The sequence below is a fragment of the Macrosteles quadrilineatus genome, unplaced genomic scaffold (genome assembly GCF_028750875.1).
Source record: "Macrosteles quadrilineatus isolate MER2022 unplaced genomic scaffold, UCM_ALF_1.0 Scaffold_4__1_contigs__length_99947679, whole genome shotgun sequence".
NCBI classification, from domain to species: domain Eukaryota; kingdom Metazoa; phylum Arthropoda; class Insecta; order Hemiptera; family Cicadellidae; genus Macrosteles; species Macrosteles quadrilineatus.
Window position 1 is genome coordinate 40,467,356 of NW_026542597.1, and position 25,932 is coordinate 40,493,287.

Genomic DNA, 25,932 nt, shown 5'->3' on the forward strand with positions numbered 1-25,932 from the left:
CGTGTAAAGCCGCCCCACTAGAAAAAAAGCACAGATAAACTTATTTTGATCATTGTTGTCAAGAACTGGTAGATATAACATGAATTGGCATTTGATTTGTCGATACGATCTCGAGTGGGTTTGGTTATTTATAAACAGCCTAATTCTGAAGCAAGATTTTAAAATGATAAGTGTGAATTGAAACGAAATTCACCAGCTAAAGAGTGAACAGAGCTATCAGAGGTTTATCAGCTGGTACTATCAGCAAGGGCTGTCACCTGTAAACATCAGTAGGCGAAATTGACTGATTTATCACGAATGGCGATCACCTCCTAAGGGAGGCATTATCCTTCTTGAACGCCGTTTTCACAATGGCTCGCGTCAAAAATGTGTTCTAATAAATATCAACGTTTGGTGAACGATCTATTATAATGTCCGTACAAACAATGTGTAATAGCATAATTCGTGCTGAACGAGCCGGGTTTGTAGCATGAAACCGATTTATAAAGTAGCTATTACTTAGTTATTAATTCGATTTACAGGACCTATTATTCTTCGGAGGGAAACATTGATTTCCATACCTATCTATGATGTCACACCGACTCATTATATCTCCCTAACTGTTAGTAACCCGATGTTCTGCTCGTTATTCAATAGTTGGATAATTAAGGCATTTTACTTAGTTAATCTCATTTTAGTTACCGGTAATTAAAAACTTGTGGGAGGTGTTTCAGGAAACAGGTTAAAAAAGTCTTTTCAGGCCGTAGCCCGACACCAGGACACCACCTATGCTATCTAGTATTGTAGCATTGATAAAAAATAGTCCCTTAGAGACTATGTTTTATCTAGGATTGTAGTTAAGACATGTTGTATAACTTACAGATTTACAAACAAATGTTTACCGTAGGTTCTTTTATTGATAAAGGCAACTCCTAAGTATTCATTTAAGCACTTTATTGGTATCCATAGTAGAGAATTATTTCCCAACAAAAAAATAATCCAGTGATGAAGTAAGCTTGAATAATAAAATGCACTAAACATTCCATTACAAATTGATCAAAAACATATCTAATTATTGACTTCATACAACTAGCAATTAAGAGCTGCATACAACCTTGTTATGGTAGCAAACCATTAATGTCAATATAACAGGACCAGAAACCACTTCATTACGGTAACTAATGAACAAACAGGTAAACAATTAAGGCCATTAAAACGTGAAAAGTTGAGTAGCGTTCTGACAATTTAACATAGACAGGAGAGTGAGTGATATGGTAGTTACTGATATACAGCAAGGGACGAGACCTGTCCTGTAGCGATAGTGACGACGGGTTCAAATCCCACCATTCGCCACTAACTTTGTGACAATGCCTACGGTTCGTAGGTCCATAAGTCTTCCATTTCCTAAAGCAAATAAGGAAAGCTTCTAATGGAAGATGGAATTATCTTTGTATTACAGAGTTCCAACGAAAGTTCCGACGATAATCAAAGATACCGTACATTAAGATAGTTGGTTTTTATGTCACGTAAAAAAATAGTAGGACAGGTGAAACAAGGTAACCTCAGTTTTCAGTAAATGGCGGAAAAACATGTTTAAAATATTCCAACACTATATACAATAGTTTGAAACCTTATTTGTTTACTTTAAGATTGTAAGAAAACAAAGTAGGCTTTTTATTAACTAAAAAAATATATTTATAAGAAATTTTTTAAGGAGGTAAAAGTTCAATGGCGAATTAGTTAATTATGAATCCTTTACAAAATTATTTCAAAAATCTTTAGTATGGCTTCTATGATTCATTACGTTTTTCCTATTTTGTTACGAAGCGGTTGATGGTGTGGAAAAAAATAGATTACACGTAACCACACGCTATGCGTATTTAATATTCTTGTATTATCAGTATAAATATTTATTTTGAGGTCTATACTACAAATTTGTTTACAGTTGGTAAAATTATGAGGACAGTTATGTAATTGTTTTAATATTTTACGTTACATTCTTTTCCTTATGAAGTAATAACTATTGATTTAATTTACTAATAGAAACAAACTTTAATTTTTAAACCGACGCCAGTAAATTTTGATTAACCTTAATGAAAAGTTAGGTCCTTGTATTTGCTTCTAACTCCTATTTTCTTATATAACCTTTAAAAGCATCAAATATTTGAACCAAAAGTGTATTGGCTTTTACAGAATTCCTTTCTTTGGTCAACCTCTGGATTATGTACACTGCGCGAACAAAGGTTATTGAATTTGGAAGCTTTAAGATATTACATCGATGTACACAACACAATATAGCTACTTTAGACTGTTCATAATGGTTCAAATTGACGACAATTAACCACTCAGTAATTTAATTTTGTAAATTATTAGTAATACATCCACCATATTAGCGAATTTCCCTATAGGGAAGTAGCTATTACCGTAGGTGGCACGGTAAGACTTAGACCCGGGACCGATTTACTTTTTCATTTTGATGTCCCCAAAGGCCAAAAACACCATTCGTTCAAATTTTTATATATGTATATATATATAGACATATATATATATATACGTCCGTGAACGCGATAACTTGAGTAATTTTTGTCCGATTTTGATGAAATTTGGTTTAAAGGTGTAAAGCGGGATAAACTTGAATGAGTTCGCGAACCAGCACGATCGGACCATGGGAACGGGGCTTTACAGGGGGTTTTATGGGGTAAAAATTGGTTTTTCTCACTTTTGACCCTCAAAACACAAAATTTCCCAATTTCTCTTTAGACCTTTTTAAAGAGCTTAAAATAACAAATAATTTAGTATATAAAAGTATTTTTGTTCGATTATTAGTAACGTAGAAAATTAAAAAAATTGTAAATTTAAAATTACCATGTTTAATTCTTATGGAGAATAGTTTGCTTGTTTATGGATATATTTTGATCAAACTTGGCAAATTTATTTATTTTGTACTAAGCTATCAATATTTTACTCAAAAACACACTTTATTAGTTTCCTTGTAGCAGCAAACCTAGGTACTTGTTAAACCTAATGTTATTAAAATATATTTAACTGAAAATCAATTCAGACAAATGGAAATTCGCTTAGTCGGCAGGTTTGCTGCGGCGGGGGTATTTTAAGTTTATAAAGTAGTTTTAAGAATGTTTGTCCGACTTTAAGAATTTCTTATTTTCGTGGCAAGAATGTTTGTGAGGTTGTGCATGAAAACGTGGAAAACCTAAGTGGCTTGCACTGAAATGAAAGGAAGATTTCTCAAAATTAAAAAAGAATCTGAACCTCATCGAAATTTTGCCTTTCATTTATGATTTATTTCCAGCTTCAATACTTCTTTGACTATTCAATTCGATTACTGAACAGCAATAAGGGGTGTTTTTGACAAGATCTAGCAAAGCCTAAATAAAGATATTTTTAATTAAATCTGATTTAATCACAATTCAACCCAAATGGTCCATTATAATAGATTTGAAAATGTACAAGGCTATATTGTTCCCATGTGTATTTATTTAGATTCGAAATCGTCCTAATGCTATTGGATCATTCAGTTTTAACTGTGGTAAATTAATAAATATTATTAACTCATAGATATAATCTATTATTATATAAATAAAAATATTATAAATATAAAATAATATATTAATAATAAAAATAAAAATAATACTTTAAAATTATATATACTAAGGTTTGTCCAGTGGTCAAAAACCCGAACAAAAATATAAAATGTACATACTTTTCTATTTTCACCCCATGCTTTAAATAAAACATGTTATTGAATTTCTTCCATTTTTTTTATTTTCTGTTTACATTTCGTCACTAGCAAAGCAACCCATAAGACCCCATGTTAATATTTTTATTTTAAATTATTTATATTTTCTTATGTTTGAGCTTATTTTAATTTATAAAGGGATTCTGCAGATCTACAGGAAAATATCTTTCTAACAGTATTGTGTAGACGTTCCCTGCGATGCACACGACCTAAGAAAATGTTTTTCAAGAAACATACTTGCCTATTTATATATAGGACTAGCTGGCTCGACAGACGTCGTCCTGTCCTAATGTGGTTTTATGTCAAATGCTCGTTCATTTTCAAGATGAGCTCGTTCGCATGGCTCAACCACGTCCTGGTTGAAGTTCGTTCGCTACACTCACTCACCTTTAGGTTGGAGCTTGTTCGCTGCGCTCACTTGCCTTCAGGTTAGCTCGTTCGCTACGCTAACTCGCCTCCAGATTGAAGTTCGTTCGCTACGCTCACTCACCTTTTGGTTGCAAATTGGATGTTGTTATAAATTTAAAAAAATAATAGTGCTGCAACCTGGTAAACCTATTATCTGTTTAATGCTATTGAGCATCACAGAATCAAATTGTTTAGTTGATCCAGCTGTTAAGATTATTTAATTCCATTTAAATGTGAGTAAACATTTAACATAAGGTTAACATGGGAAACTCCAGAGCCACTGGGGCGGAGCCCTTTTGATGGATCTGCACCAAACTTCACACAAACCATCCTCGAATAATGTTTAATAATGCCTGAAAGTTTCATTACAATCTGTCGAGCGGATTCTAAGTCCATAAAGGACAAACAAACAAACAAACATACATACATACATTTTATATATATAACGTGTTATAAACACTCTCATATATTACAATCGAAAGTTGAAGCTTAAACTGTTTTAAAGAGTAAAATAAATTATATAATACGAATAATTTGAAAAACTAATCCTTTAATAAGGTAATACATAAAAACATGAGAATGGGAAATTATATAAAATGTAGGTATAATGCTACGATACTATATAGTGTTTTATGTTACTCATATTCAACTTCAATCATTACTAGTAAAAATAAAATTTTTAAACGATTCAAAATTCGTCTGTATTTTTAGTAAACCTAACACCCTAATCAAAAACTGTTTTGTTGTCCCAAGTAATGGGTTAAGAGGGACGCCTTTGTGATTGCGGCGTGGATTTCCTTTCACCAATGCTTTATTTGCTTTCATTCCTGAATGGTTTTCCATGCATATTAATCGGAAGCAAAGATAGATCAACCGGATCCGAGCTTCATCTCAGCAAACATATCAGATATTGACAGGGTATTCGTTTCAATTTATTCTCAATATCTCTTTCTCGCTCTTTCTATGTATATTCAGAACTTTAAGAACCAGCCGACCCGTGCGAAACATTCGCACTAAATCCTTTTCAAATCCCACTTATCGAGATACTCAAAATACGGTTAATTGGTTAATTCTGCGTAGTAAGTGCATCGTTGATGTTAGGAATAGATAGGGGATACATTTTAGATAATTATCGTTTTCAAAATATAATATTAAGTTATTTACGTTTTTACATGTTTACAGGACTTATTTGAACACTATGTTTGAGGTAATATGGCCATGTACGATTTTTGTTTTGATGGCTTTGTTTTTACACAGACATAGTTTTCACTGGAAAAGCCCACCTTGACAAAGCCACAAAAACTAAAAACTGTGTAAAAAACAGGGTCTGGCACGTGCAATCCTTCCTTCGTTAGCGTCGTTCGTTACATTAAAAGGTAAATTTTAAGGTAAATTTTAAGGTAAATTCCTTCTTATTCAGTCCGCTGTTGGTTGGGGACATGCTACAAAAAATGATAAACTAAAATTAAGTTACCTCAATCATTATGGCACTGCAATTTATGCAATACAATTGTTTCGTTAACGAAATAGAAAAGACGAGTGTTCAAAATCCACTTTTAATTTGTTTCACAATTCATGGAAATGTAAGCTTGCATAAGTTCTCAGTGGTTAAATTTACTTTGACTTTTGTTTACGAATTCCTTTTTAAAAGTTATAAATTACTTCACAAGTTTGTTATATTTTTTTTCAAAAAGGAGTGCAAATTTCAAACAAATGTTTTAGCAGCTAATGCATGTCAATATAGTATGTATGTCAATGTAGTTCTGTGAATTGGACTTGGCAGTTCTCTCTAGTATTGTTGGCAGTTAAATGATAATCCCATACCATTGTTCAGTAGCCGTCGTATTTTATCAGGCCCAATTACTCACACCACCTTAAAATACTTAACTCAAACCAAACCCTCGAAACAAAATAACTAGTGTAAGGATCTTTTCGGTAGGAAAGTAAAATAAGGCATTACTAATTTCAAAAGCTGTTTGAGAGACTGAAGATTAGTGTAGGAGAATGTATCATGTACAATTCATCATTTATCGTTTATTCCTCGTAGAATTTATCATGAAACGTAATTTAACTATCAAAATTAATGAAAATTGCTTAAAGGCATTCAATTTTATTCATAATTCTTATAAAAACTTAAAGTTATCTTATGTATACACAGCTAACGAATCGTTCAGGGGATTTCCCTTGCGTTTGAACAAATATTACAAGTGAAGATACAAGCGCATAAGAAAGTAATTAATCTCTTGTCTGTGGTACAAGGGCGTTCCTTATTTTTCCTGTTATTTGTTTACCGTATTCTTAAAATAATAAATAATAAGAATGAATATTAGAAGGACAACAGTGAACTACACTTTTCTTTAAAAAAGATTGGTATTATAAATGCCACTGGAAATAAAACGTAATAACCCTAATAAGGAGAGGGTTGAAGACATTGCATTGTAGATGGTTGACTGTGTCGCTACTGTACCCGTGTATTGCACAAATTAAATCGTAAATCTTGAGTGTTTAAACCATAGCTACCAACTAAAAGATTAAATTGTGTAATGCAATTTGTTAAATGCATTTGCTCCAGTTAGCACATATTTTAAATGCATCCTTTTTATTTTGTCGGGGATATCATATAAAGAAAGGCCTGCTCATTAAAATAATAGTTTTATGAAGACAGCTAAGATAACAAAGAGCATCAATAAGTAGTACAATAATTAATAAGATACTTATATTAATGTATAATAATATATTTTGTGGATAACAAATTTAATAATATTAGTTTCCGGTCGTTTCAGTAGGATTAAGTTAAATAATGAACAGTCGATTTACATGATTAAATACAAAAAACTGGAGAGGGCTTACAAAAGGTTCAACACCTGTTTTACGAGTATTGCCTTAAACCTGGTTTCACAGATGTGATATTGAGATAGATCATTCAATCAGAACGTTTTTATCGTCTTATACAAAATACCCGTCTTAGTAATTTATTATCAATAAGATTTTATTGATGTTATTTTCTTAGAAGTCTTTTTTGAGTACTTAACGTGGAAAACATTTCAACTTTTTATCAACTTTATATTAATCTTGGGCAAATATTGGAATAAATACATCAATACGAGGAAGGATTTTAAAATATTTCAACTAAAAATCACAAAAGAATTACTTCTTGGTATTTTTCTTAAAATATTCACAATAAATTAACTTTACCTCTATTTTAGCGAATTTCCCTATAGGGAAAAAGCTATTACCGTAGGTCTCATGGTAAGACCTAGGCCCGGGACCGATTTACTTTTTCATTTTGATGTCCCCAGAGGCCAAAAACACCATTCGTTCAAATTTTTATATATGTATATATATATATCTATATATGTATATATATCTATATATCTATATATATATATATATCTATATATATCTATATCTATATATATATATATATATATATGTGTGTGTGTGTGTGTGTGTGTGTGTCCATCCGCACGATAACTTGGGTAATTTTTGTCCGATTTTGATAAAATTTGGTTTGAAGGTGTAAGGCGGGATAAACTTGAATGAGTTCGCGAACCAGCATGATCGGACCATGGGAACGGGGTTTTACGGGGGGTTTTATGGGGTAAAAATGGGTTTTTCTCATTCTTTACCCTTAAAACACAAAATTTATCCATTTTTCTCCAGACCTTTTTAAAGAGCTTAAAAAAACAAATAATTTAGTATATCAAAGTGTTTTTGTACGGTGATTGGTTACGGTGAAAATTCAAAAAATGTCTAATTTAAAATTCCCATGTTATTCTTATGGAGAATATTATAATATGTTGTAGTTGGCTTGTTTATGGATATATTTTGATCTAACTTGGCAGATTTATTTATTTCATACTAAGCTATTGATATTTTATTAAAAAACACACTTTATTAGTTTCCCTGTAGCAGCTAACCTAGGTACTCGTTAAACATAAATGTTAATTTAATAGATTAATTGAAAATCGATCGGCAAATGGAAATTCGCTAAGTCGGCAGGTTTGCTGGAGCGGGGGTATTTTTATTTAATATTGCTTTACCCTAAATGTCTTTGCAGATTTTACAGTCATTTGATAACAATAAAGTACCAGGGGACCGAGCATCGCTTGGCCGTGTTTAATATATTTGGCAGAATGTCCAAACAGCTACACCTTTGTGTTATACCTACAGAAAATGTAATATTTATTTGAAAGCAATTTTATTTCTTTACTAGAACCAATGATAAACCTACTCTTACAATAACATATTGAAATGATGTATTAATGTAATCAAAGCCAAAAATAGTTTTGAAAAACCGTAAAACATAAAAACTCGGAAATGGCTTTATCTCTGTATAATAAATACGCTAACAGTCAAAATCCATTTTAAAATAATCTATACTATTATAAAAATTAAGGTGGTGTCTGTCTGCCTGCCCCCGGCTGCCACAACTAAAATACTAAACCGACACAGCCCAAATTAAGCACAAAGATTGTTCACATACCTAGGAATGTCATAATACTATTCACTCCCCTGAGTCCCTCTCGGGCTACGCCCCTTGGATGTCCAAAGTGTTGAGGTGAGTCTTTTAAAAGTAAATATTAATAAGTCTCCATACAAGCATGAGAAAATTCACAAACTTTGTTTACCTTTGCGTTGACATTTCAATGTAAACAGTCAGAACTGCTAAATGCTTATTTCACAACTGCTGACAGCTGATCCAATCAAATTAAATAATAGTATATTTCGAACCTAGGGCCGAAAATGAGGTTTTGCCGGCTCGAGATGGTTTTTAAGTTCGAGACGAAGTCGAGAACTTAAAACGATCGAGAGCTGCAAAATTATTTCGGTCCGTGGTACGAACGCTATTTTTCACCACACTATACCACTATTACCACTATTCACCACAATAATAAAGCACACTGTCAACACAAGCACAACTTTAAGGTTATGTGAAGAATTAATTTGAGGAATCAGCAAAAATAATAATAAACAGTTGCTAGGCAACGGTGACAATAAAACGATTCTATTGCAATGCTATGGATACTGATTGTGTATTTAATATACATCCATGTTTTAATAAGGTTAGCAGGCAGCTGATTTTGCGGCCCTAGGGATGTAATAACCTGCTCGGTCCCCGAATGACGATGACAGCTGGCATGGCTAGCAAAACGTAACTTTCAGCCACCAATTAACGTATGTAAAACAGCTAAAAACATCATAGTGTGGTGAAAAATATTTTACACAACTTTGTGGTAGGTTTATTTATGTCATTGATTATGGAAATAAAGAAAGATTTTATAATTGATAATCTCAGATCCATGGATAGAATTGTACCGGGGAATCAAAAGCTATAGTTGTTCTAATATCGAATCTTAAAGTTTTATAAGAATAATTTTGTAGGATAAAAATATCTCCGAACCAGGCTTAAAACCTGGATCTTTCCCAATTTAGAAAGCAAGCACTCGAATTTTTAATTTGTTAACATTTGTATACACCGGCACTTTGAAAATCGGACAATTCTGGCTGCAAGTAAAGTTTCAGGTCGAAGAAGATGTTAAGTATTCAGAAACATTCACATTGGTGTCAAAAATATTTCGTATATAATATTACCATGGTGACTGCGTGTCAACATATAATTTGTTTCTTTTTGTTTGTTTTCTTTTTTTCATTTTATTTTTTCTTCTTTTTTGATCAATTTTTTAGTAAAATACTGATACAAATTTAATCTAAAAACTTATGATAAACACAAAATTATTTATTTTAATTTTCTTTCTATTTATTAGTTTTCGAATCAGAGAGTACAAAAGACGACCTTCAGTTTATTACCGTATAAACAACTTATTTTCTTAATAGCCTTTTCTGTTTATATGATTTAACTTTTACTGGTAAAATAATAACATAAAATCTCCACAAAGCTTGGTATCATGAAATAATGCCCACATTTAAACAGTCAAAGAGTTATTGAACCAAAAAGTTAAATTATTAGGGTATACTACGTTTAACAAGAACGGATACTTATTAAAAGTATATTTAATCAGAAATACACTTTTTCAAATTAAGTGTACAGTAGCATTCGACTATATTCGAACACTTTAAATGTGTACACTCAAAATACAAAATATACTATTTTATGTTACGTCTTAATCTAGTTTTTATATCATTATTGTATCGAAAAGTTTCAATAACTTCAAGGCTCAATACATAAATAGCAAGATTTATTTATTGCTTTGTATTCTTTGACATTTAAACACTAATGAAATTGGTCTTGAAATAAAGGAGACTGAAAGGAAATTGATACAGTAAAAGGTGTATAAAGGATTTATTGAAGGAAGGAATCAAATGTTAAGATTTGTTTTATGACACTTTTCTAAGCACCGTTCACTTCGTCCTCTTATATTGCCAGGTTTAAATAAATGTGTGAGTTTCAGAGTGATTTCAAATTATTAAAATATGTTTTTTTATGTACTTACCAAACATATATGTCACGGGAAATGAATAATTTTCCAAATGAACCATTAATATTTAAAGTAAAAAACAGACTCTACAGACTGCCTGACGCGTCTTTAGAAACTTATTTTTTATAATAATAAATTTAATTATTGTTGAATAATTGAACAAAACATACTGAATAGTTTTTGCAATTGGCTTTCTGTGTGTTCTTCAATATCTTATTAACTGCTTATATTCCGTCTTCACTTAATTTTACGTAATATTATTTAGATGTAGTTGTTTATGTTAGTTTAACACATGTTTTAAATAGTATGATAATTTTTTTATAAACCATGTTCAATGTATCACTAGTAGCTAAATCCGAGCTCCGATAAGGCGGTTCTAGATATGTAGTTTCACAGTACAAGTTACATTTTTTTGCTCATATTTTGCTTATTTTCCCCACTTTTACCAGCAAAGTGTGTTACTAAATTGACCATATTCTTTAATTGTATATACTTATATGATATTAAATTCTACATCTTTAATGTGTATTTAATTTTTCTCTAAGCTTCGTGATAACAATAGTGGACATAGAATTGATCAACTTACCCACAACATTTGTTGTGATGCGAGAGTAAAGCGTCTCCAAAGCTAAAGCAATATCCAAGTTGTAGTCGATATCTAAAGAATTCACTCGGTCATCTGGAAACTCGTATTATGTGAAAGAATCGTCTGTTTCCTTTCTTGTAGGTCAGTTAATATTTACGGAAACCTCTTAAGGGCACCAACCTAGATATATTTTGTGAGGCGTGCACTTTTATATTTTGCTAAAGTTTTCCTGATGTTCAACGATTTTTTATTACAAGTTTTATACATCTATTTTCCAAAAACGATGCTTCTCAAAGTATGCAGAAACGTCTTACCGGTATATGGATTAGGTTTACATTTGTACATTTTGAAGCTCGTTTTTCGTGTCTAGTTCATGTCCGGTGGCACTGGGTGCTAGTGTCGACGAAATTTTGTTTATATTATTTTAGGGTTAATTTCATGATTTGTGCTTTACTGTTTGGTTATATAACTAGGTAACGAGTCATTGTTTATGATTAGATCGTTTATTTGGTTAAATTAGTTTTTATATTACTGAATTAAAGAAACAAATCGTAAACAAAACACGACCTCCACAGTACACTGGGCAGAACTAACAATAAAATTGGCTTCAGCTGTTCCATAAGGATGAGAAATCTACTAAGGGAGTATGTTTTATCAATGATATTATAATCTATTCGGTTACCAATAAGCAAAGATTAAAACTTTCTCTAGAAGGATAACATGGAAGACAACGTTAGCCGTGTAATGTATTAAATTTGATTACTCTTTGTTAAAATTAATCAGCTGACTTTAAATAAAGTCTGTTTATTATTTTTGTTCTTTGTTTTTGTTCTGATGCTTTACCAAATACAAAGTTTGTTTTAATGCTCTTGAATTTTAATATTTTAGTGATTTTGCAAGTCGTACTACTGCATTTGACACTTTAAATATGTAAGTAAATCATAAACATAAGGCAATAAATTAATCATTTATTATGAATAGGCCTAGTTGTTTATTTAAATTATGATTCAAACTATGAAAAAGTCAATTTAAAATTGTTTAAAGCTTTGATTTGAACATTTGGAAAAAACACGGGCTTTTGAAGTCTGAAACTTTTTTGCGAATGTAGAATTGAGCGCGTAAATTCGTTCTCATGTTTAAACCTTCATATGGCTCAATGAACACTTAATGAATATTTTCTGTAAAAAAAAATAATTATCCTGGAGAAAATAAATGGGAAACACTGAACAAATGTAGTGTAACACGTAACAAAGTACATAGTAGTTAATGTATATCTATTTTTGTCTCCTATTTTATGGACCGATTTCCTTCTATGTCCACGTAAATTTACGAAATTGACTTAAAAGCTTAAACTTACACCAAAATGTAATGTCATAGAGTGTCAGGTTTCAGAAGAATGTTTGTTTGAACGTGTGTTAGAGAGCTAGGCAAACTTCTCAAGTTCAAAGTATCTCTAAGGTAAATCTTGCTCTTACTGGACTTGGATTTCAAACAAACAGTACATGGTGACCGCACTATTTTTAGCTATAATTTAAAATATATCTGTATGTATAAAGAAGAGTTATGTTTTAAATATAGGGGATTTTGCAAAAACTACAACACTACAAAAAGGTCTTCTTTTGGTGAAATATGATGTATTCTTAAACAAATTAATTTTTTACTAAACTGATTTTTTAGCATTTAAAAACAAAATTATATAAAAAGTTTACCTTGTATAACTTTAACTGTTTTTTTTGCAGTGGCATCTTAAGCCACATTTTTTGTATTACCGTTGTTCTTTCTGAAGTTTTTTCTATAGTCTCCGGAATATTTCACCAGTCAGCGTGTCATCCTAGGAGAGAGTGTTATTTTGATTTTTTACACATAGGCCTACACACACATATCTTAAAGAAATGTACTACTGGTACATTACACACACTTAACACCTCTATTACGTTTAATTACTTTGAAACAGTCAAATAGTATGGGTAGTTGAGTGGTTTGAGTCACCTTCAAATCGAAAGATTGCTGGTTGTAACCTAAGCGAAGTCGATTCTAGACACAAATTACATTGGTCATTTAGCTATCAAGAAGTTATGCTATTAAACACAACGGTTGACTTGAGATAGTAACATAACAGGAATATGAACAGTTCCCTCCCAAAAAAATTCGAAAAATTCCAACAGTGCTCAAACTTAGAACATACATAGAATAATAAAAATCTTTGATACCTTGAAACTAATATTACTTTTAATTTTCATTACATTTTTTGAAATAGCAGATTAAAGCATACCGATATGGACATACAGTTGATATAAATTCAATAGAATGTTAACATGTTAAACAAACCATACCGTTACTCTAAAGGTGGAATTTCATAACTATATGAAATCACGAACGTCGTTTGATGACTTTATGAAACTCGCGTGTAAAGTTGAAGCGCTAGTTAACAATGTAACTTGCTTCATGTGAGGCAAGTGGGTTCTTATACATGTAATATTGTAGTAAATGTCTCACATTCTCCACAATGTACAACTTTATTGGTGCGTTCATTCTTGATGGTCTATTTAAGTAGGGATATTTCAAATCTTAAGTTTCGAATGAAAACGTTGTTAAAAGAAAAAAAATAGGATGTATGAATTTACACGGTTTCTCCTTTTTCATCTTGTCTAAAGAATTTTCAATTCTTTCAGTAAACCTGTTCACATTAGTATACGGTCTCTTGAGAATTGCCTGGTAGCATGTTACATACAGGACTTTGGGTACAAGCAGTCTACAATATATGCACAGAATGATTAAGTACATATTCAATCAAAAGTTATGGATGAATGGTAAAAATTGTATTTCTAATTGTTGTAACTTAGATTGTGTGTACCAAAATGGGAGCAATGGGTTCTAAAATAATTTGGTTCCAGAAATACTTGGTTTATAATGAGAGAGGTCAATCCTTCAAAACTAAAATACTAGACTTAAGTTTCTCAAGCATTCATCTTTAAGGAAAAATCGTGTTAGTACAGTTTTGATAATAGAAAGGTTCTTGTGTTCTAATTATATTTGACGTTTTTAACTTAAGTCCAACAACGATTTTCTATTGTTTTAGGATCAGCTGGGCTGACGAGGTTTCTTGTAGCAGCGTTGGAATTACAACCCTTTCCGGTAAGTCAATTTGTTACTCAGCAAAAGAGGAAGAAACCCTCATGAACTTATGTAAAAATATCAATGTTGTTTTTCGCATGGCTTGACTATTTTCGAGAAAAAAGTGTATTGCAATTGCATACATACATTTATTTTCGGGAGAGGGGTGTTTATCCATGAATACTTTCAATATTTTATACATACCGGTGTAAACCTCAACAAAAAGATACTGTACTTCATTATTCAATACTTTGAGTTTTAACAAACATTCTTCAAAATATTTGACCTGAAATACATGGGTATATGAACGTTTGATAAATTAAGTGCTGGTGTAAGGTTCGTTGTTAAGTTGTTAGCTTTTTTAACATAAAAACAATGCTTATTAGTTTTTTACTAGAATTTAGGCATTAAAAGACATGTTTTTTCCTATTTATTAGGTTAAGAATAATGTGTGAATCTTTTCTCTCAAAAACATTGAAGGAGTCAATTTTATAGAAAGTTCCTAATGTAATTTAAGGTTGGATGTCCTCAGTAAATTTTTTTTCAATAATTGGAGGTTTTTGAAGAAAAAAAATAAAAAAAACACTACACTTGAAATATTGTCATTATTTCATTAGTATCTTTTATTCGTGACTACAAGAAAGGAGTCAGTCGCACCTATGTTATCAACCGCAAGGTTTCAATTAAAATATTTTTTATTCGGATTCACTTTTCAAAAGAAATGCGACAATGACCTAGTTAACTAATTTCTGAAAATATCTTTAGGACCTAAAAAATAAAATACCTGTAATGACCCGTAGAATCTTAATGGTGTGAAAAACCAAACAAAACTGAGCATTTAACAGTTACTTCCTTTGTTCCCTTACCGGCGGAGATAGAATGGAAATTGGAACGAAAAATGTCAAAACTGATCTTAGGATCTGCTTGGGGGTTGCGGCTCACAACTCGCAATATAAATATTCATACAACCCTTTGCCCTTTTGACTCAGGGCGAATATACATAAATCAGGAAACACACTTGGAAGATAAATTTTAAAAACCTAATAAATCTATAAACCTGTCATTCTTGACAGGTTAATCTGTAAAAAGTTGTTTAAAACTATAAAATTAATTTTTATTGTTTTGTATATTGTAGCTTACTTCAATAATCTTTGACTTTATCGTAAACGTAGAAAAATTGTAGGTTTTCTCTCGAAAATAATATTGCATTGATTTAGCATTGTCAAACATAAAATATTGAGAAGGCAAAATTACTAAAATTAGGTATCAATGTTTTTATAAACTCAACGGAATTACTTATTCCCCCTTTAATACCGTGCTACCATGAGCTCCAAAGTTAACACTCATATACACCATTTATGTTTACATTGTAGGAGTTACTAGTGTAAACAACTTTTTAGTCCATCATTTGATCATTTCACTGTTAAATTTGCAAACTTTAACTGTTACACCTCCCCCCACATTAGAATTTCCCATTTGGGTCATTATTTTTTAAGATATATAAAATGTATTTGGTTCAACGAGCATCACGTTAGCGTAACAAGCAATAAGTTCTGAGCAAATGAGTTTTTACAAAGCACCGGAAGTTTTGTTCGATGAAGGCTTACAAAGTGTTTAGAATTCGCTCTCCTCAGCACGAAACTCAATCTGTAGCCGTAATCACCAATAAATTGTTTCTGAGGAAAAATAGCCACCTTTGCACGACAGGCTAGTCTAAGATGTACAGATTTTTGAAAGACTAAATAAAATTATATGCTGTTGAAAACCATTATAATAACTATTACATTTTTGTTAGAGAATTTCGTTGCACGTTTGTTTGTATCAAAAAGATTATTTAGTGTATTTTTAATAAGTCATTGTCCTAATCGCATATAAATATTCTAGGAGTTTTAAATATGTACAGTATTATGAATTTGCTTAACTGTCAAATTAAATTATATCAATTTATTTTTATTTAAGCGAATTTATGCAGAGAGATTTGTTCAATATACGAGGACATGTTCATTCTTAACATTTTTAAATGGGTTTATCGGATTAAATACTATGAACACGGTAGAAATATTTTAACTTGTAAATGGAGATATTTCAGAAGGATGACGATCTCACGAAGATTTACAAGGCTCGTTAAGGCAAGTCTCATCGTTCGAAAGACAATCAAAAAACTAATTTCAGTTGCAAAGTTATTCCTGAGATCCTTTTTACCCTTGAGACTCATATTCACCTAACAAAGAAAGTTTTTATGTTCTTGTAGACTCGCTTTACCTTAACTTACTTTCAAGGTCACCAGTTTTTAATTTCTAAACAAAACATAAATTCATTTATCATCGCAGGAAAAGGTAAAGTTGTCGCAACTATTTCATTAACAAATTTCTTTATTACAGTTGCTTCAATGGGTATGTTTTTATCCGTTAACAAACATTAGTGGATTAATTGAATTACGATGTTGAGTTTAAATTATTTCAAACCTCAACTATGGGCATGAATTCTAAAAAATCACAAAGAGATCTAACCTTCTTAACCCTAGCTATCAGTCTCTTTACTCATTCTCTGTTAGAATTCTTTTTAAAACATATTCATTTGCTCATAATTTATTATTAATAACCTAAAACTTTCAAAACAAGTACATCTATATCCTTTGATAGCACAGAATATCCTTTGATTTTAATTTGTGTTATTTTAATCATACACAAAATGTTCGATTTTTATAATTATTTATCTCAAAGTTAGAAGTGTAATGAAACCTTACGCTATATAAATTAAAAAATACTTACAAATTTTGCAATTATTTTAATAAAATCTAGAGTGATTAAGAGCTGTTTATATACATTTTTACTATACAATATTAGTTTGATTAGATTGTATATATGTGGATTCAATGGCTAGATAACCACACAGCTTGTAATATTATGTTGCAGTGACAGATTTCTAGCCATCTCACCCCCCTCCACAGTCATCCTCACCTCATCATCCAAACAACACATTCAGAAGTGACAATTAATTAATTAGTCAAGTTCTCCAACATTTGATGACCTTAATTTAACTTTATTGCGAAACCTCTGGTCCTCTTGTCTACCAAGTTGTCCAATTATAGGGTTTCCTACGATAAAAATTTACGTTATGAATAAGTGATGAATTATAAATACTGCATTCTGCAATCAGTGTGTAAATTCTTTATTTCGTAAGACAGTAAAAACATTACGAGTTAAAGATCTAAAGGCATAGGCCCATATAGAATATTATCTACCACAGGTTCGTTTTGATTTTACAAAGCATAAAAAATGATTAAGTAGGCATATATTGGAATGTTTAAACAACACATACAAAATTAAACCAGTAAACAGTAAGTTGACGATAAAGACAATAGGAGAAACTTCACGTCCCTGTATGAAACATCTACGTCAAAATCGATGTAACTGATAATTTTGCACTTGAAAATTCACCGACACTGGCGCAATCCGATTTTCTTCACACTCACAGCTTTAGGCTGTATGTCGATAGTTGATAAAATATAGTTCGTCGGACAGGCAAAAAGTGTCTTTTCGACCCTCACTCATTTCCTTGAGCCAAACTTGAGCTCGGATCGAAAAGAGTCACTTTAGTATATTACTAATATACACAATAAAGAAGTTTAGAAATATTTTAGTGTAACAAAACTGTATGTAAAATATTCTGAGCAATTTCGAAACAAAGTCCCTAAGAGGGGACGTTGTGCTGCATAATGTCCCAATCAAGACTTGTTGTCTGCACTTTTGAATCTTAAACTTCTTCTCTCTAACGTCCTACATTACACCCACGTCCTTCTTTTTAACGTTACAATAGCGGCGTTCAGGCATGTTGGATGAACAAATAGAAAAACTTGTGGCTTTCATGACAAGTAATGAAATATTCCAATAATTGATTTTGATTTTTACTGGTAAAAATACAGATGAAAAAAAATTTAAAAAAATATTTTACTACCATTGATTTTTTTTCTTACTTAGCCTACCTACTTTTTGTTCTCATTAAACAACTCCTATGAGAAATAAGTAATTTAAAGATGTTTTAAAAACTGTAATTAAGAGCCATCGAGTTGTCAAGAAGAAAACAGGCTCACGATTACATATACCATTAACTATATACTTACCGCCAGTTTAAAATGTGAAGAATTCGCCCTTCTTGCTGGGATTATAATTCGGTTCAATCATTCTATTCTGTCTTTGGTTCTTTATGCCATTGCCATTTTTTCCTTTTCGTAAGGGAGTGGTCCTGATCTCGTAACTATATAATGTCAAAATCTTTGATTGATAACCAATTTCAAAAACAGCATCTGGGCCCCGACACGATCCTCCTAAACCTAACCTTCTAATTATAAGACGATGGCTATAACTTTCGGCTGTCCAAACAAGTATTTTTGTAAAATCTCAAATCTACGAGTATTTATTATTTATCAATCTCTTTAAAACTTAATACTTGTTTTATAATTACAGGTAAAGATTTTCGGAAATATTAGCATTTATTTTTAAATTTATCACTCAAAAATAATATTTCAAACTGAGTAATTCTGCGGAGATGGTTTTGAGGACAATTGGCAAAAACGTCGTTGTCATAAAAACCATCCTAACCAGTGGCGGACCTTCAGCTTTACTTTTATTGGACTCTAAAATACAATTGCTCATATTTCAACCTTCGCTTGCTTTCATTCTGTAGTTAAGGTGAAAACTATTTACTCATACCCATTTGTTGGGAATTCATCGTTAGTAAATAAAACTAGAGGATTTTTAGTTTTTTTTTTTTATGAACTTTGAACATGTTTGTGATTATTACGCGTTACAACCAATGAGAGGAGAAACAATTTCATCAACAATGAGTAACCAAGTCACTACTGTACTACGAAAGTTCATACTAACTTTAGGCTAGAACCTCATCGAATATTGATTTTCACAACTTATCGTTAAATAATCCGGAATCGAGCTTTTGCAATTATGCGATTAGCTTTATGCGATTCCAAAGTAAAAGGAGCGAAGAGACACTATCTAAATATAATAATACCCCTGCTGCAGCAAACCTGCAGACAAAGCGAATTTCCATTTGTCTGAATTTATTTTAAATTAAATCTATTTAAATATCATTAGCTTTAATTATTTACTGTATACTATATATTATGAGTAACTAGGTTTTCTGCTACAGGGAGGCTAATAAAGTGTGTTTTTTAGTAAAATGTTAGTAGCTTAGTATAAAACAAATTTGCCAAATCAGATCAAAATATTTCCATAAACAAGCTAACTACTACATTTTACAATATTCTCCATAAAAATAACATGGGAATTTTAAATTTGCATTTTTTTATTTCCTCCGTAATCAATAACCGTACAAAAATACTTTGGTATACTAAATTATTTGTTTTTTAAGCTCTTAAAATAGTCTAGAGAGGAATTGGGAAATTTTGTGTTTCGAGTGTTTCGTAGATTTGTCATATTAAATGCCTACGTGAACATTATCTATGTGGACATTCACTTTATACATAAAAAATGCATGATCATTAAAGAAAGGAACAATATACAATGTAGCTATTCTAATGCAGTGAGATTAGTATAACACCGTACAGTACGATATTTGCCAGGTACACGACGCTAGTTTTATTGCTTTAGTGATATCAATTCTCAGAGACAAGAATATTGTTCAACTAGTCTTCAACAAAACAAAGAATCCTTTGACACGTCTAGAAGATTGCAAATAAACCACATTGTTCAGTCATCTGTACATTGCAATATTCTTAAAGATAATTTTACTTTTTTATTCTTATAGAAATCATGATTTAAGGATAAGAAAAGTATTCGAATCTATTGTAAATTGATTTGAAAGGAACGTCAGAAAGACGATGGCATTCGCAATTTAAATTTCATCAGGTGTAGTTCAATATAATTAGGAGAAAAGGTTTATTGGAAAAGACGATATAAAAGGTATTTTTTCAACTATTGTTTGTCCAACTAATAATTTTATTGTAACTGATGAAACGGCTAGACTAAGTGGTCTAGACTGCCTAGAATTGTCAACTTTTCTCCAGGAAGCCCAGTTTCAAACGTTCTCAACCATTATTAGGTTTATAACACCAATCACAATATATTTTCAAAATCTATGATTTAATTGGGAAACCAGGCTATTTTAAGCAAACTTAAAGCTGTAGTTAAAACTACCTGTGACGTAAACTGAAGTAAACTGCATCTATGAAACAAAATGAGTAAGATATTTTATGAGAACTGACTTTATTGAAGACCCCTTTTCACGAAAAACCATTAAATAATATTATTTATTATTGAAAACTGGATTAAAATGTCTAGACGAAACATTCTGCATTCAATATAGGATTATGTCTAGACCTATTTTCCGTAAATTAAACCAAAACTGCAGTGAAATTACTCAAAATTAAAGATTTACACAAATTAGTAAATTGGATCACGTGTGAAGTTAAAGTCAGGACTGTCGTATAAAGAGTTATATCCTGCACATTTCCTCTCAAGGGATTCTGGAACCCAGAAGTATGCTTCAAGTTTAAATCCATCCTTCTTCAGTTCCCCACATCTTTAGTCGCTAGCAACGTGTTTATGATTACTTACCATTCCTTGATCTTTATCTACTATTTTTATCTTCGTCCACCTGGTTTTAGGTAGTTCCTATGTTTCAAAACACTATTACTCTAACATTCCAAATTGTCTGGGCATATTTTATAGACTTGTTCCTTGGGCTAAGACAAATATAAAATGCCATAAGTATGGGTCTAAAATGGCTAGATTTCTGTTTACCAGAATGTTTGTGATTTTTAAGAAATATTTGTTGACCACCATAACTGTTCTGTAAAATAACAATTAATAAATGTATATGTTTATTAGAAGATATAAAATGTGGAAGTAAAGTACACAATTCTCGAGTTACAACAAACCATGCAGAATACATTTAACAGTAATGAGAAAAGTTTAATTTTGTCTAGAGTATTTAGCACAGTAAGCGCAAAACTAAGTCTAACATCGGTTTCCATTAACTGGTTGGTTGATTTTTTAGGCTTTATTTTCAATGGAACTATAAGGAGGAACTTCAATTAGTATGTTGAATATAAACGTAACAAAAATATGTATTTCTTTTATTTTATGATTTTGCTAAATTTGAACCCGTAGAACTGGACTTGCTTAAGTGATTCATGCGAAGAACGTAAGTAGTTAAGTTATCCTCACACATTATACACTACTATTTAGGTTCAATTTTTCCAGTTTGTCATACTGATACTAAAACACTTGGTTGGGACATAACAGATAAGGTAGTTAGTTGGTTTACGTAAATAGCAGAGTACAGCACCACACTTTGTTCGTAGCTCCGTTGAACCATTGTTGAACCAAGTTGTTTTTATCCTAATACTTCATATGACTTAACATATGAATAGAATGTATACTCCAAAGTAGTGCTTTTTGGTTTAAACATTTTACTACATTAATTTAAGTGAATACAAATTAAACTTGTAATATAACTTATGTATTAACTATAACTGTTAATGATGTAATACGTAATGCATTATTAAAATTAATAATGCCATTATTACCCAAACGTAGTTCGTAGATTTTTTTTAAAGCAAACAAAATGTTCACAGTGAGATCATAGTCTAGCAAACTGTACGTGAGTCCAATCATCTTAAAAGAAATGGAATGGTTGTGAAATTGCATTGTTGTGTAAACTTACATAGCTTGTAAAAGAAATCATTAGTAAACCTTACTAAATAAATACTAGACGTTAAAATACCTTTAATCCGTCAGTGTGATCAACGTCACCGGTATTTATCAACGTCACGGTCAGCGTATCTTCCTCTACGCAAATTAACTACGCATTTAAATTTGAGAATCAAGAAGCAAAAAAAAACTACAGAAATGAAGACCATACTAACTATTTCTTCTGGCAATTTTGATCCAATATGTATTGAAACTGTTCAACAATTAAAAAATCGGGAAGTAAAATATTAAACAAATAATTTGTTTGTGTGGATTTCAAAATATTGTCCAAATTAGTGGGAGTTTTTAAATTTACTATGTGAGCAAAGGGCCTGCAGTGTTTTAAAAATAATGAAAATTCCTCGCTTGTTACAGTTACATCTAATGTACTTAGCCACAACATCCAAAACTTCTTTTGACGCGTAGTTCTGCGTTTAAAATATTCATTTTGACTTTCCTTTCATTTGACACAGCCTTAAGTACCAGTAAATAAATAATGTTTCAACTTAAATAATTAAAGCTAACTTATTTCAACTTTCATAGGATCAAAAGAGTTGTTTAAATTTATTTAAACTTTTGTTATGTGTAAACTACGTTTTAGGTTCCCTGTCCTTTATGAACTTTCTCAACAGCTGAATAATTGATTATATTATAGTCTATTGGATGTTATTAATATAAAGTCTACAAGACATCACAAATTATTGAATGTAAATCAGTAATTGAAACAAAATGTTATGCTAAAAATGCAAAATCCAACCTTAAATGCGACTTGGAGGATTGTGTTATCAGTTTAATATTTTAATGCTTATCTAGAACTCATGTTCAACTCCTGTTGATTTTTTTCAGTTGTTTTCTGTTAGAGGATTCTATTGAAAATAACTGTATTACAGCTTGAATTCCATTATCTGTTATTGACCAAAAATGATCTACCCGACAAATATTATGCATTCAATTTCGGAGCTTTTTTACTCAACTCTATCTTTATAATGCCAGTTTTATGTCAAAGTAGAATTCTTATTACTTGTAGTACGACTGTTTTATATCCCGTCTTGCTTCATAAAGTGAATATTCCCTCGGAATTTCCATCCATTACTACGCATTTTATTAATTCTTAAAATGCATGTCCATTCTCGTTCTGACCTAAAGTTTTAATTTTAGTTGGAAATAAGTTTTTTCCTCATATTAATAACAAAAAATACACTAATTCTTACTGCAACGTTTTATCTGTTCATCGTTGTTACGTAGTTATTTAAAATTTGAACCATTCTCATATTTATTGTGTTTCACTTGGGTATAAAGTTAAAATTCGATCTATGTTGTTATTAATATGTAAAATAGTGATTCTTGATTTTAGTTTCACCACATTATCGCAGTATATTGTTTTTATTAATAACGTTACCATCTATAATACCATCTATAATATAATATAATCTATAATACTAGCTCACGTATTAACATCTAACTTTTGTTTTGTGACGCCATATAACACTAATATCCACAATAATAAAAATTATATCTGACTTGAAATGGTAAAAATAATATTTATTTTTTGTCGAACTGGGAAAGGACCGCATTTCTATAAGTCTAGGCAACTATAATTTGACAGAAACGCAACAATTTCTGCGTCAAGATCCCAACCCTTAGATACCCTCCTTACCTGGGGATATCTTCCCTCGGATCATGTTCACTGTCGGATTGGCAAACTTCTTGTTACACAGTCAATGTAATATGGCAAAACTTTTATTTTAAATATCAGCTAACGAATACTGATCGTTTTCATTTAGTTGTGAGGAAAAGATGTAAATGTTTATTTATAGCCTATAGCCTAGATTATAGACATCTATACCTCAATTTCATCATCTGGTGAATGTGTACCTGGCATCTTGCAAGGTTGTTGCTACATTCATATAAACAAAAGAAAATCAATTAAAATACTACAAAAATCTATATATATAATTCCGTAAGTCAAATTTTTGTAAAGAAATTGTGAGTGACTGGATGGCCGTAGAAGGATGGGAGGGGTCTTATTTTAAAGGTCTTGACGTGAATTTTGAGGGAAAACTATTCATTTTTCTTATTTTTTTACCATAAATTCGCAACAGAATAAAACTTTTCCCATTAAAACAACATGGGGTTTAATTTGTTTACATCTTTTGGAATTAAAACAGCTGTGCCACAGATTTGAAAACAGTGATCAATACACGCATTTGGTTTACTTTTAGCCAGTCAACTATGAAATGTATACTATAATAAAACTGAAATATTGAAGATTAGTCGGAAAATTCTTTGTTTATATTTAAATCATATACTCAAGTTTCATTTTTTCATACTTTTACGTTATTGTCGTGTTAAAGGAATAAACGACATTGAATAAATATTCTGTATAAATAATCAAAGAGTCGAAATTAAATCTAACTTCTGTTTTGTTTTTATTTTTAAATCATATGTTCAAGTTTATTTTAAATGATGTTGTTTTCTTTATATTTCTACACATTTTAAGGTTAAGGTTGTGTAAATATATACAACTAAAATAACCTATAAATGTTATTGGTTCTAAAATGGTGTATTTGCATTCCTTCGTAAGTAAATTTTTTTAGTGCAGTGAATATACAACGTAGAGTAATCATATTCGATCATACTTTTATAAAATCACCAGGGATTCAAGATGTTTTGGTATGTAGGCTGCTGGATATATATACTTTTAATTATAAGTACTGTAATTAATATTAACGTCAGGGGTAGACCACAAAGACGGGGAACTGTTCATAGGAATGACAGTGCGCGTAGAAGAGCAAGAGTAGATAATGACGAACTTATATAATCAAGATATGTTACAACCCCTTTTTAGGAGACCCATGGTAGACGAGAGAAATGCAAAAATTTATGATGCAGGATTACTGGACCAAGAGTGCATTCAATGTTGTGCTCTTCATTTTATAGAGAAGAACTAACAAGCAATCATTTTATGACATGTTGCCATAACGGACTTATTAACCTTCCTCAGTCAAAAACTAATGTAGAACTTAAAAGTTTGTTTGAAGAGAGCCCACAACTGTATAAATTCATTCGACAATGCAACAGTGCGATGGCTTTTGCTTATTTTTCAGCCAGTAAGAAAGATATTCCAGGAAAAGGACCATACTCTGTTTCAAAATTCAAGGACAGATTTATCGTTCAATCTCAGATTTGCTGCCTCAACATGATGAAGACCCCGTTATGGCCAATTGTACATTATTGACACATCAACAGCAACAGAAATTCGTCAAAGGCGTCGAGAAAATAGTGACTTAATACCTAAAATATTGTCAAAACTAGCTGAAATTCTATTAGAAAATCCATTTGCACAAATTTACAAAAGAGCTTCGGAAGAAATGGTTGTACAAGGTGACAGTGAATTAGAACTTAGGTTTGTAGACAGGATAAATATGGATCGTCGTAGGTATAATAAGCCTACTGCAGATGAAATTGCAGGCGTCTTCAATTCATCTGAAGGCGAACCTCCAATGAATTTTTAAAATTCCAAACAGGGAAGCTTTTATTTATCCTCATTAACCACAAGACCAAAGCTACCTTAGTAAACCAGTATTTATTCACAAACAATGATATGTTTGCTGCCTTTTCATGTTAAACCACTGGAGTGATTCAAATTATTTATTGAAAATGACATCAACAAAAGCAAACAAAGAAGAACAACAAACTGGTTTTTACACAAAAGATATGGTGTAGGGATGCCTATTCTGACACATAGATAATGTTACTCTGAGTTTGTTTAAATACCGGTACTGCAAAAAGTTGTTTTACATTTGAGCTTTTTAGGGACTTATGTCCCTACAAGCCTCTAGTATTGATGTAATTTACCATGCCGGATGGTAAATAACTATTAGCCGATCTAGTTTATCTTTGTATGTTAGTATTCTA

At 31.2% G+C, this 25,932-nt stretch overlaps 1 protein-coding gene across 1 annotated transcript in view; it reads left to right on the forward strand.

Moving 5' to 3' along the window:
• LOC128993358 (myosuppressin) overlaps positions 1 to 25,932 on the forward strand; it is a 121,373-nt gene that overhangs the window by 21,826 nt on the left and 73,615 nt on the right. Inside the window, exon 2 of the mRNA XM_054417203.1 lies at positions 14,250 to 14,305. The gene's annotated coding sequence lies outside the window, so the exon portion shown is untranslated. The remainder of the gene's footprint in view (positions 1 to 14,249; positions 14,306 to 25,932) is intronic.